At 40.3% G+C, this 14,202-nt stretch overlaps 1 long non-coding RNA gene across 1 annotated transcript; it reads right to left on the bottom strand.

Annotated features, from left to right (window-relative positions):
- Nucleotides 1-228: 228 nt before the first annotated feature.
- LOC130369606 (uncharacterized) lies at nucleotides 229-13,922 on the bottom strand. The gene is made up of 3 exons (XR_008892834.1): nucleotides 13,867-13,922; nucleotides 7,358-7,507; nucleotides 229-421 (listed from the first exon to the last, which is right to left on the bottom strand). It is a non-coding gene; the product is annotated as an uncharacterized LOC130369606 (long non-coding RNA).
- Nucleotides 13,923-14,202: the final 280 nt, after the last annotated feature.

Here is a 14,202-nt window from a genome sequence, read left to right as displayed (position 1 = left end):
GATCGCGGGGGCCCCGTGATCTCTGCTGCAGCATGACGCCCCCTCCCATTGACTTGCATTAAGGGGGCGGGCCGTGACATGATGAGGGGGCGGAGCCGTGACATCCCGATGCTCCGGACCCTGTATCACCCGTCATTACGCACAGAGCGAGTTTTCTCTGTGCAGTGATGGCAGCAGGGTGCCGCAGCCGAGATTGAGGGGGTCCCCAGCAGCAGGACCCCCACGATCAGTCATCTTATCCCCTAACCTTTGGATAGGGGATAAGATGTCTAGGGGCAGAGTACCCCTTTAAGGTAGTGTTCTTAGATAATTGATAATATTTTCTATTAATTGTTTATTTCAATTTATATTTTAAAAAATGCAAGAGATCTTCCAGTGCCTCGGTAAAGTTGTACTTGGAATTGTTCAATATAATGCAGGTCTGTTAATGAGAAAAAATAGGAAGATTTAGAAACGGAAACGATTATAGAATCATGACATTTATCACAGGCATGCTTACATTCACTTACTATGGATATACAGGAAACTAGCTGAGAGTTTGTTTCAAGCATCTACTACTCTTTAAGTAAAATATGACTTTTTAACACTGCATCTGATTTCAAAACCCCTAACACACACACATACCACTTCCATCCTAGATTTTAGATTTTTGTTAGCGGCAGATATCGAAACATGTTCTATTTTTCTAATCTGTTTCTATTTTCTCATTGCAATTTTTATTTTCATGTTCATAATAAGGGAGGCAGTCATCTTGCCTGAGCAAGCTCGAAGGACATAGGCAACAATAGTCAAAAGCTATCCTATTGACATGAGAGGTTTCTGTGCATGGTCTGTGATTAGAGATGAGCGAACTTACAGTAAATTCGATTCGTCACAAACTTCTCGGCTCGGCAGTTGATGACTTATCCTGCATAAATTAGTTCAGCTTTCAGGTGCTCCGGTGGGCTGGAAAAGGTGGATACAGTCCTAGGAGACTCTTTCCGAGGAATGTATCCACCTTTTCCAGCCCACCGGAGCACCTGAAGGCTGAACTAATTTATGCAGGATAAGTCATCAACTGCCGAGCCGAGAAGTTTGTGACGAATCAAATTTACTGTAAGTTCGCTCATCTCTATCTGTGATGTTTGTTATTCAACAGGGGAGGGAAGGCTGAGCTCCTATTGTCTACTTTCTCTGCCTTATCACAGACAGAACAGGAAGTTTCAGCTTAGTTATGGCTTGAAGAATGGAAATGGCAGGATTTTAGTATTAATTTAAAATCTAGATAGTGAAATGGAAAATAAATTAAAAAATCACCAATATATTTGCCTACTCTTCCTTGCAAAAGTGCTCCAAATGTGCCAGATTGCGAGGATATCTCCTGTGCATGGCCTTCTTCAGATCACCCTACACAGATGTTTAATTAACTTATGGTTGGGCCATTCCAAAATGTTGAAGCCATGCTTTTTTAGATTTACATGTGGGTATTGGGTTGTTGCCATGCTGAAAGGTGAACTTCATCTTCACCTTTCTAACAGACGCCTGAAGGTTTTATGCCAAAATTGCATATTGCCTATGTGGCAATGTGAAAGAAGCCTTTACAATGAGATTCGTTTGATGCTTTGGAAGCTCCCTGCGGACTATGGCTTTTGCTACTAAGTAAATATCAGGAGAATCCTTCTTGACCAGCTGAAATGTATTTGTGAATATTCACCGTCACATTAAATGATGCCAGGTGTGTAATGACTATTTAGCAATAAGCTTGAATGTGATTGGTTATTCTGAACGCAGCCACCTCCTTAGCTAGCAGGTTATAGTTATGCAAGCAGGTTATAGTTTGTTATTTTTTCTTTCTTTCCCACTTAAAGATGTGTTTGTTTTGCAACTGAATTGTTCATGTTATAGGTCACATTAAAGGTGGAAAAAGTTCTGACATGATTTATCTTTGTCTTATTCTTTAACATTACAGGAACCTGGCATTTTAAAAGGGGGTGTAGATGTTTTACATCCACTCTATATGTATTTTAATATTTATTCATTAGATACTCTTTTGGTTATTGCACTTTATGCACTTTAATATTACCCTTTATCAGTTTAAACTATAAATTACGTATATCATTCATCACATAATAACAATTTTTATTTATCATCTCTGCATATGCACAGTTTACAATTTATTAATTTATTATAATTCATTTATATTATAATTAAGACATTTGCCCAGTAGATGGTGCTGTTTGTTTAGGTTGCCATTCCTATGCAAAACATCTGTCCCTTTATATATTAAACTCCAGTTCCTCCTTTTATGGTAATGCACTTTATTTTTATGGTAACACACACCATTTTCTGCACCTGTTACTTTATGTGTCTTCTTACTCGCACCTAGTATGCGTGCATGCGCCCATTCTGCCTGATCCCCTTCCTTTGGATTGGCATTTCTATCACACTATTTATGTCACTCTGTAATGTAATTTGGCACCTGATGCCAGATCTGGAAGTTGGAGTGGTTGGCATGCAGAGGCTAAGTTCGGCTGGATTCACATACGTCTGGCATCCGGTATAGATGAACTCTGTCTAGATCTTGACGCAACTGATGACAACGTGCATCAGTTGTCATCAGTTGTTTTGCATCCGGCGTCCACTGTTTCTGGATGACATACAGGGGAACTTAGCAAGCTACGTTACTCAACCTTTTGGGTATAAGACAAATTATGAATTGTATTGCATGAGATTCCTCATACACTTATGATTTGTATTGAGTTCTTTAAATTATGGGGGTTTTTACATATTTAAATAGGTTTACATATGGGACCTGTCAGATTCAAAAACTTTTTATGTTATGCATCTTAGCAAAGCATTAACCTTTCTAATATACTTTGTAAGAAAATTTGCTATACATATGCATAACACTGTTCAGTATCTGCAACCCAAAGATTGCAAGAAATAGTCCCCTGTGGGGCCAAAAAAACATAATGAGAAAAGTTTTAAGTAAAGTGAATAAGATCCTCCCTCAATAAAAAAAAATGAAATTCCCCTCTTTTCCAATTTTACTAAATAAAATGTAAAAAAGTTAATAAATCCAAAAACACTGGAGCTGAGCCCCTACAACTAGAGGTAATACCATTAATTTATATACATATTGGGGGGAGATTTATCAAAACCTGTGCAGAGGAAAAGATGTCTAGTTGATTATCCCCATAGAGGATAACTAGATTATCAGTGGGGGTCTCACTGCTGGGACCACCACCGATCACTAGAATAGAATGTTCTCCAAAATGAAAAAAATGGACCAGCACTCCATTCATTCTCTATGGAGAGGCACTGCTCCATAAACAATAAAAGGAGTGTTGAGCACGCTTGTGAGCTGTGTTACTGAACAGCAGGGCCAGTTCTGCTTATAGGTAAAATAGGTAGCCACCTAAAGCACCCTCTTGGTAGTGAGACGCTGCTCTGCCCGCTGCAAGAAAGTTGGTAACCAGCCAGCATCCGAAGCACCCACCCAGCCAGAACCGCCTTTATGTGAGAACGGAGCTTGTTACAGTGTGTCACCCCAGTAGTAAGGTGGGGCGTGTCAAAGGGCGGAGCCAATGGGCAGGTCAAGGGGCGGCAAAATTAGCTTTCACTTAGGGTGGCAAAAATCCTTGCACCAGCCCTGTTGAACAGAAGTTTTAGAATACTGAATATGAAAGGAGGCTGGGTGTGGTTTGGGGCATTACTGAGGATGTGGTTAGGGAAAAGTCCAAGTAGCTGTGCACACCTATGTGCCATATATATATTGCTTGCTAATTTTTAGCATGCTCTGCTGGATGCTAAATTCCAGAAAATTCCTCAGTAATATGGCCTGCATACAAGCCCTTCTCAAAAAAAGAAGATAAACTTATACACTGAACAAATGGCTTAAAGGGGTACTCCAGTGGAAGTACTGGCTCCAGAAAGTTAAACAGATTTGTCTGTGGTGTTTTTTTCTCCTATACAGTAGTCCTCCATATGTGTTAATGTGTGTTTGTTTTTTGTTGTTTTTTGGTATTCCTAACTCCTAAATTCTGCTTCTCGCCCCCACTGGCCAGAGTTACACAAAAAATATAGCTTGCAGGGCTACGCTGTTTGTGCAACTTCCATTAAAGTCAATAAGAGTACTGCAAATTGCGTAACTTTTTGCTTTAGCTGCTTTTGGCTTTTCAACACCACAAGTCTGAGGTGGCTGGGTAGCCAAAATCATGAGACGAGAAAACCCCTTTAAATCACATGACTTGTAATGAGAAAAATGCATTTAACCCGATACCGACCATGGACGTCTATACTCGTCCAATGGCCGTTACCGGGGTATGACGCAGGCTCCCGACACGAGCCCGCGTCATACCGGCCAGCCCCCAGCTGATTCCTGTAGCTGGGGGCCGGCTATTAACCCTTTAGATCGCCGCTGTCAAAGTTGACAGCGGCATCTAAAGGTGCCTGTATTAAGTCCCTGGTGGTCCAGTGGGGTGTATCGCCACCCCCGCAGCGCGATCGCGGGGAGCGATCCACTACTGAGGTAGCCTGAGGGCTTACCTCTCCTGAGGCGGCGGCTCCGAGGCTCTGAATGATAAAGCCTGGCAGGGCCAGGCTTTATCAATCGAGCGCAGAGCACGCAGATCATTGTGATTTTATGAAACCACAATGATCTGTGTGAGGAATCTAATGATTCCTCCTAAAAGTCCCCTAAGGGGACTAAAAGTGTAAAAAAAAAAGTTTAAAAAAAGTTTAAAAACACACACATTAACCCCTTTCTTATTAAAAGTTTAAATCACCCCCCTTTTCCCAAATTCCATATTAAAAATATGTAACCATAATAAAAATAAACATATGTGGTATCGCCGCGTGCGTAAATGTCTGAACTATAAAAATATATCATTAATTAAACCGCACGGTCAATGGCGTACACGCAAAAAAATTCCAAAGTCCAAAATAGCGTATTTTTGGTCACTTTTCATACCATAAAAAAAGGAATAAAAAGCGATCAAAAAGTCCAATCAAAATAAAAATGCTACCGATTAAAACTTCAGATCACGGCGCAAAAAATGAGCCCTCAAACAACCCTGTACGTGGAAAAATAAAAAAGTTATAGGGGTCAGAAAAGGACAATTTTTAATGTATAAATTTTCCTGCATGTAGTTATGATTTTTTCCAGAAGTACGACGAAATCAAACCTATATAATAAGTAGGGGATCATTTTAATCGTATGGACCTACAGAATAAAGATAAAGTGTCATTTTTACCGAAAAATTTACTGCCTAGAAACAGAAGCCCCCAAGATTTACAAAATGGTGTTTTTTCTTAAATTTTGTCGCACAATGATTTTTTTTCCCGTTTCGCCATAAATGTTTGTGTAAAATGACTGATGTCATTCCAAAGTAGAATTGGTGGCGCAAAAAATAAGCCCTCATATGGATTTTTAGGTGCAAAATTGAAAGGGTTATGATTTTTAAAAGGTAAGGAGGAAAAAACGAAAGTGTAAAAACAGAAAAATGCTTGGTCCTTAAGGGGTTAAAAGAAAAGCAACAAAAAGGCATGTACTATTTTGTGGGGAAAAACACAACATAATACTGTTTAAATGTAGTCTTATAATCTGGTGCATTCTTCATACACTGAGATTTTCTAAACCAAAACAATGCAGCCAGATATTTGCTGTTAGTACAATTGGAGTGCCGCAGTTTGGATACCACTGGTATATAGAAACATATTAATGTCTTTAAAGGAGTACTCCACTGCTTATCCCCTATCCAAAGAATAGAGAATAAGTGTCTGATTGGGGTCAGACCCCCCGCAATCTCCTGCACACCCCGACAGTCCCCAGGAAAGGGGTGTCGACCCCCGCACATAGCGGCGGCTGACACTCCTCCTTCATGTATCTCTATGGGTGAGCCAGAGATACAGAGTCCAGGTGTGTGGATTGGAGGAAGTGGATGCAGCTTTGCCAGAAAAGCCTGTGAAGTTTGTGTTAGCCTGCATTTCCACGTTTTGTTTTTTTTTAGAAGAAACGCCAATAAAAAGCCCATTCTGAGGCACAGGTGGTAGCTGCAAGTCGATATGAAACTGCAGAATACACTTGGCCTTTTTCAGTTTGGAGGTTTTCATCCTTTTGGTGATTTTTGCAATTTTGGGCTCCCTGGCAATTTTAAAAAAAAAAACAACTTTGGCGTTTTTTTTCTCCCATAGAAATTTATGGGAGTAAAAAAATCGCTCCAAAAAAGGAATGTGGGTGGTTTTTATTCTTTTTTTACTTTAGCAATCTAAAAAAGGGATGGAGTTAGCTTTTTTGATTACATTTCGTAGGTTACCATACCAAAAAAAAAAAAAAAAGATGCAGCAGGGATGGAAAAAATTGTAAGTAAAAAATATATGTTTTAGAACGAAATTTTTATTAATTGTAAATTGTAATTGTAAAACTAATATTTTTTTGTTTGATTAATTTTGTAAAACTTTTTATTATTAATGTATTTTAATAATGTAATTTCTAAACTTTGCTTTATTTAAACTACTGTAAAACTTTATTAGGTATATTTCCGCCCAGCATAGAACAGAGTTTGTGTAATCCCTTTGTGAATCCAGCAATAGCCTATTTTTAAATGATAGCCAAATTAGCATCTCGCTTAAAAGAATTGTTCAGGATTAAAGAAGAAGTATTGTGGACAAAAACATATCCTGCGATCTTTTGTATGGAGCCCCGGCTCTCCTTCACTGTGGCGCATCACGACCCTCACCCAAAGCGGGAGCCACCACGTCCCCTCCATATACTTTTATGGGAGAGCCGTTCGGCAATCTTCGGCTCTCCTATAGAGCCATATAGAGGGGGCGTGGTGGCACACGATTTGGGTGGGAAAGTCGGGGCTCCATACAGAAGATCACAGGGGGCCCCAGCGCTCAGACCCCCCGCGATCTAAAACTTATACGTTTTTGTCCATGATACTTTTTCTTTAAGGCAACATAGCCGCTGTCCTTTAAAAACAGTACCCCAGCGGTTATAAGGCCTTGTTCACACCATGATTTGTTCCTCTGAGGCACGTTAGGAAAATGGCAAAATGACATGCCGACATACTTGGACAGGCACAGGCCCTGTTAATTTCAGTGGTCTGAGCGAAGTCAGCTAGTGACTACGTCCGGGTTATTTTCCCAAGGTATCCGAGTTTTGTCTTGGACTGAAAATTGATGCAAGCCTCGTTTCTCAGTCCGACTGGTGTATTGGTGCCTCGAAGGCACAAATCGTGGTGGGAACCTAGCCTAACAGACAAATACCATGGACATATGTGGTCCTGTTTTTAAAAGAAAACATCCACATTTTTGTAATCCTGATTGTTCCCTTAATTTTTACTATTGTCTTTATATGTAGGTTTCCACATACCTGACTTGACATGGAATACAGGACACGGTTCAGCCTTATTAAACGGCCTTTCAAAACGTCATCAAGATTTCCAAATGCAGCTGTAGAAAAGAAGACTGAAAGAGTTCCAGTTGCTCTGCATGACATTTCTTCAACTGATATATCCCATTCCTATAAATTGAATATTTATGTTAATAAATTAACTAGACTAAACATTTTTGAACACATCAGTTGGAGGCAAGAAGGTCGAAAAATCAACTATAGTGAATCATCCAAAATTCTCTGCACGTGATTCACATACAGCTATTGGGCTATGTAAACACTTCCAGAATAACTACACGGAAAATCTCTCGGAGACTGCGGGACCACACAAGGACTGCACTAAAATGCAACGGCAATACATTCCATGCAGAGTCTGCAGAAAGAATGAACTTTTTCATTCTTTTTGCGGACACGCAAAATGAAATTTCCATGCCAGAAACATCTGGCACGTTAATTCCGCCATGTGCACTACGCAGCAGAATCCAATTGAATACAATTGGATTCTTCTGCTCTAGAATCTCCAGCTGAATTCCAATGTGGAATTCCACCCGGAAATTTCAAATGTGTAAACAGGGATTACACACAATTTTAGTTTGGCATTTTTTTAAGCCAGGGAAAAAAGGCTACAAAAAACTGCTCCCTCATTTTTACTTTCAAGATGCAAAAAATGGACAAACAGCAATATGGTGATTTTTGGGGAGTTTCTTTAACCCCTTAAAGGACGTGTCACTTTTCTTTTTGTATCCGTTCCGGGCTGCAAGAAAAAAAGAAAATAAGCTTTCTCTTGCCTGCCTACGCTCCCCCGGTGCTCCGGTACAGGTGTTTGGTCCCCGGGCTGTATTCTTCTTACTTCCTGTTAGCCCGGCACATCACTCGGAGCTTCAGCCTATCACTGGCCGAGGCGGGACATCGCTGCGGCCGGTAATAGGCTGAAGCTCCATGTGACTTGCCGGGCTAACAGGAAGTAAGAAGAATACAGCCCGGGGACCAAACACCTGTACCGGAGCACCAGGGAAGCATAGGCAGGTAAGAGAAAGTTTGTTTTCTTTTTTTTTTTGCAGCCCAGAAAGGATATAATAAGAAAAGTGAGCACCGGACATGTCCTTTAAAGGACAAGTCTCACAGTAAATAATTGTTCAGCTTTTAGTGCAGAAGGTAAAGTTATACAGGTTTGTAAATCACTTCCATTACCAATGCTGCTTAGAAACAAGCTTTTTCTGCATTCTTCTGTCTGACAGGAAATTCAGCTGTTCCAGGTTTTCATGACTTTCGACCCCCTATTCAGGCTGTTATCAGCAGCATCCAGGGGCCGTGACGTGACAATTACCCAGAAAACCCCTGTGCTGCAGAGAGCTCCCTGTGCTCGGCCTTAGCCCCTTCCATCTGATGAATACTCACACTGTCCTCGCTCTGTTCTGCAGTGATTGGCTGAGCAGCACTGCCTATATGCCGGCTGATTCAGATCATAGCAGAGTCAGCAAACAGGCTGATTCCCTCCCCTCTCCTTGCTAATGTTTTTACACTGATAACGGAGGAGAGGGGGGAGGGGAGGGAGCTGCCAGCGTAGACCTGTCACACTGAGCACTGGGGAGAGAGGAGTGCAGGGCAGAGCAGGGGGGGAGGTGATTGTGCCACTGTAAAGCAGGAGGGGGAGGGAGTGATTTTACAGTGTAAAACTGCAGCTTCAACTCCAGGGTCCCTCTCTCTGAGCACTGAGATTACATTTTGTTTCCTCGTGGCCACCCTGCTGTATAGGGCTATGATTGGAGCTCAGTGTTATGTGGGAGTGAGCTAGCAGAGCTGTGGGAGTGACTAACATAAGTTAGGGGAGGTAACAAGCTCTCTGCTTTACAGCTTTATTCTGTAGGTCCATACCATTAAAATGATACCCTACTTATATAGGTTTGATTTTGTCGTACTTCTGAAAAAATACATATAGGAAAATTTATAGGTTTAAAATTGTCATCTTCTGACCCTTATAACTTTTTTATTTTTCAGCGTAGGGGGCGGTATGAAGGCTCATTTTTGCGCCGTGATCTGAAGTTTTTAGCGGCACCATTTTTGTATTGATAGGACTCATTCATCATTTTTTCATGATATAAAAATTGAACAAAAATACACTATATAGGACTTTTGAATTTTTTTGCGCGCATTCCATTGACCGTGTGGTTTAATTAACGATATATTTTTATAATTCGGACATTTCTGCACGCGGCGATACCACATATGTTTGTTTTATTTACACTGTTTTTTTTTTATGGGAAAAGGGGGGTGATTCAAACTTTTATTAGGGAATGGTTTAAATGATCTTTATTCACTTTTTTTTCACTTATTTTTTGCAATGTTATAGCTCCCATAGGGGGCTATAACCCTGCACACACTGATCTTTTACACTGATCAATGGTTTCTCATAGGAAACCATTGATCAATGATTCTGCCGCTTGACTGCTCATGCCTGGATCTCAGGCACTGAGCAGTCATTCGGCGATTGGACACCAGGAGGCAAGGTAAGGGACCCTCCTGATGTCTCACAGCTGTTCGGGATGCCGCGGTTTTGCCACGAACATCCCGAACAGCCCCCTGAGCTAACCGGCAATGCATTACTTTCACTTTAGATGCGGCGTTCAACTTTGAACGCTGCATCTAAAGGGTTAATAGCATGCAGCACCACGATCAGTGCCGCGCGCTATTAGCCACGAGTCCCGGCCGTTGTTAGAGGCCGGGCCCAACCCGCTATGACACGGGGCCATGCGTTATAGAACGGGAGCGGACTCATGACGTACTGGTACCTCATGGGTCCTTAACCCCTTAAGGACTCAGGGTTTTTCCGGTTTTGCCCTTTCGTTTTTTCCTCCTTACCTTTTAAAAATCATAACCCTTTAAATTTTCCACCTAAAATTCCATATTATGGCTTATTTTTTGCGTCGCCAATTCTACTTTGCAGTGACATCAGTCATTTTACCCAAAAATGCAAGGCGAAACGGAAAAAAAAAATCATTGTGCGACAAAATCGAAAAAAATACGCCATTTTGTAACTTTTGGGGGCTTCCGTTTCTACGCAGTGCATATTTCGGTAAAAATTACACCTTATCATTATTCTGTAGGTCCATACGGTTAAAATGATACCCTACTTGATTTTGTCGCACTTCTGGAAAAAATCATAACTACATGCAGGAAAATTTATACGTTTAAAAATGTCATCTTCTGACCCCTATAACTTTTTTATTTTTCCACGGACAGGGCGGTATGAGGACTCATTTTTTGCGCCGTGATCTGAAGTTTTTATCGGTATAATTTTTGTTTTGATCGGACTTTTTGATCACTTTTTATTCATTTTTTAATGGTATAAAAAGTGACCAAAATACGCTTTTTTGGACTTTGGAATTTTTTTGCGCGTACGCCATTGACCATACGGTTTAATTAATTATATATTTTTATAGTTCGGACATTTACGCACGCGGCGATACCACATATGTTTATTTATTTATTTTTTTACACTGTTTTATTTTTTTTATGGGAAAAGGGGGGTGATTCAAACTTTTATTAGAGAAGGGGTTAAATGTCCTTTATTAACACTTTTTTTGTACATTTTTTTGCAGTGTTATAGGTCCCATAGGGACCTATAACACTGCACACACTGATCTCTCATCCTGATCACAGGCGTGTATTAACACGCCTGTGATCAGTGTTATCGGCACTTGACTGCTCCTGCCTGGATCTCAGGCACGGAGCAGTCATTCGCCGATCGGACACCGAGGAGGCAGGTAAGGGCCCTCCCGGTGTTCGGTCAGCTGTTCGGGACGCCGCGATGTCACCGGTCCCGAACAGCCCGACTGAGCAGCCGGGTCATTTTCACTTTCACTTTAGAAGCGGCGGTCAGCTTTGACCGCCACTTCTAAAGGGTTAATACCGCACATCTCCGCGATCGGCGATGTGTGGTATTAGCCGCGGGTCCCGGCCGTTGATGAGGGATCGGGTCCCGGCCGACGCGATATGACGTGGGATCGCGGCGCGATCCCGCTTCATATTGCGGGAGCCGGCGCAGGACGTAAATATACGTCCTGCGTCGTTAAGGGGTTAAGGGGTTAAAAAAAGGCCAAGTGTAATACAAGCCTTAGCTTATGACCTGATGGCACCCATTACTAAAATACACCAATCAGATATAGAAAAGTAGAATTTAAAAAGTTTTTACATATGTTGCAATTTTTGCTTGTGTCGTGTTTTTATGCCAAAGTCAGATATGTATCCAGCAGGAAGGAGAAGTAAAAGTCCTTCCTTTGTATTTCCAATTTATTTTGACTACACTTCTGGCTTGACTCAAATACTGCAGGGGTAGTTTTCCAATATGCTACAAAGTGGAAACACAGTGAAAGAACCTGGCCTTAAAGGAAATCTGTCATCAGTGTCACCTGCACTAATCTGTCGGTACAGACAGGTAGTGCAGGTGACACTGATGACAATGATACTTACCTTGTCCCATTCTGTGCTGTGGTTCTCCCACAATCTTCCATCGTATCTTATGTTCTGGGGCCAACTTGGAGCATTGATATCACCGCTGCTGTTTGCTAGCTGGGTCCCGCTACTAGCAAACAGCAGTGGTGACGTCACTAAGCTCCAATCCAAGTCTTCCCTGGAACGGAAGATACAGCGGTAGTTTGCAAGAGAAACACAGCACTGAACAGGGCCAGGTAAGTATCATTGTCATCAGTGTCATCTGCACTACCTTTATGTACCGACAGATTAGTGCAGGTGACACTGATGACAGATTTCCTTTAAAGGAGAATTCCAGAAATAATTTTATTTTGCCATTATGCCCAAGCTGGCGTCACTAAAATAATAAACCTTAACTTACCTTCAGACACTCCCCCGATTCTGCTGGAATCGCTCTCCCATCCTCTACCCCAGTCTTTTCCTTGTGCATGGGCCCATAACATAACACTGCCGCTCAGCCTCATTAGCCAAAGTCAGACATCGCTATGGCCAGCGATTAGCTGAGGGCAATGTTACATGTCGAGCACCAAAATCAGGAAGAAAATCAGGGCCGGATGATTGGAGAGGGATCCCATTGGCATCGGGATGCCATCAGAAGGTAAGTTAAGGTTTATAATTTTACTTGCGGCAGCATAGAAACATAGGAATCAGGAGATAAGAACCATTTGGCCTATCTAGTCTGCCCAATATTCTGAATACTATCTTCAGAATATATAAAGGATAGCCTTATGCTTATCCCATGCATGCTTAAACACCTTCAGTATATTTGCAGCTACCACTCCTGCAGGAAGACTATTCTATGCATCCACTACTCTCTCAGTAAAGTAATACTTCCTCATATTACTTTAAATCTTTGCCCCTCTAGTTTAAAACTATGTCCTATGTAGTTTTTCTTCTTATGTGCTCTCCTCTTTTACTGTATTCATTCCCTTTATATATTTAAAAGTTTGTATCATATCCCCCTGTCACGTCTTTCTTCCAAGCTATACATGTTAAGGTCCTTTAACCTTTCCTGGTAAGTTTTATCCTGCAATCCATGTACTAGTTTAGTAGCTCTTCTCTGAACTCTCTCCAAAATATCTATATTCTTCTGGAGATACGGCCTCCAGTACTGTGCACAATACTCCAAGTGTGATCTCTCGAGTGCTCAGGTATAACAGCAAAAAAAAAAAACTTTTTCAAAGAGGACTGTTTGTCCTTTCTGGGCAGGAAAATATAACTTATGCACTGCAAATTGATAGACAGTATTGCAATATACAGCATTCATACACTTTTAAATGCTATAATACTTTAAGTGTCAGGCTATGTTCACACAGAGTATTTTCAGGCATGTTTTAATTTAAAAAAAGATGTGCCCATAAAATCACAGAAAATTTGCATCCGCTTCTGCAAAACAAATGTGCTCTATGTAAGTCTATCGGAAAGGGGTTATCTGTGCACACAGTATATAAAAATTTACATATTTTTCGCACCCGTAAAAATATGTAACATGTCACTAATTTTTACAGATCAAAAAATATTATTATAAATATATTTTTTATTAACCGTGTACACAGAGAACCACTTTCCCATAGACTTACATAAAACACAATCATTTTGCAAAAACAAGCACAATTTTCTGTACTTTAACAGATGAATTTAAAAAAAACTAATATTCCTGATAATATGAAAATACCCTATGTGAACTTAGCCTAATTTAATAAAGCTATAGTAATACAATCTATGAATAATAAATTAGTCACTGCCCATGTATGATTTAAATGTCTTCATAAATTGTCTTGTCGATGCTCAGAATGTGATTTCACAATTTATTATGTAAATACAGATAGCTTCTTCAACATTTTCAATTCTTTTAAACCATACATGAGCAGTGGATAATATAATACTGGTCTATAAAATATATTGAGTGCTATCTTATTGCAAAATCATTTTTGACTATTTACAATATTGACACATAAACATAAAGATCTCATGTCTATTAATTAATTACTTCTTACCTTTTCATTGGAATACCAATACAATTTTGGTACAAGAATCTCAATGTTTTTTACCTAGAAAGTAAGAAATGGTACAGCATGTCTTAGAAATATAGCTTTTAACTTGTCTTTAGTAAAAATAAATGAATTGTAGTGAATGGTACAGTAAATATCCATTGAATGCTTGTATTTGGCTGTATAATGTGAACCTTTATACTGAACTGGAACAGATTCCACAACTGATAATGTATTTATGTTTTGTAAAATCCAATCCATATTCCTATAATTTCAATGAACAACAAACTAATGGAAACCTTGTTTTACAAATCTGTACAAAATATATAATCCTTTGATAAT

The sequence above is a fragment of the Hyla sarda genome, chromosome 4 (assembly GCF_029499605.1).
Source record: "Hyla sarda isolate aHylSar1 chromosome 4, aHylSar1.hap1, whole genome shotgun sequence".
Taxonomy (NCBI): domain Eukaryota; kingdom Metazoa; phylum Chordata; class Amphibia; order Anura; family Hylidae; genus Hyla; species Hyla sarda.
The sequence above is the reverse complement of the archived record's forward strand: the minus strand, read 5'-3'. Positions and strand labels throughout refer to the sequence as shown.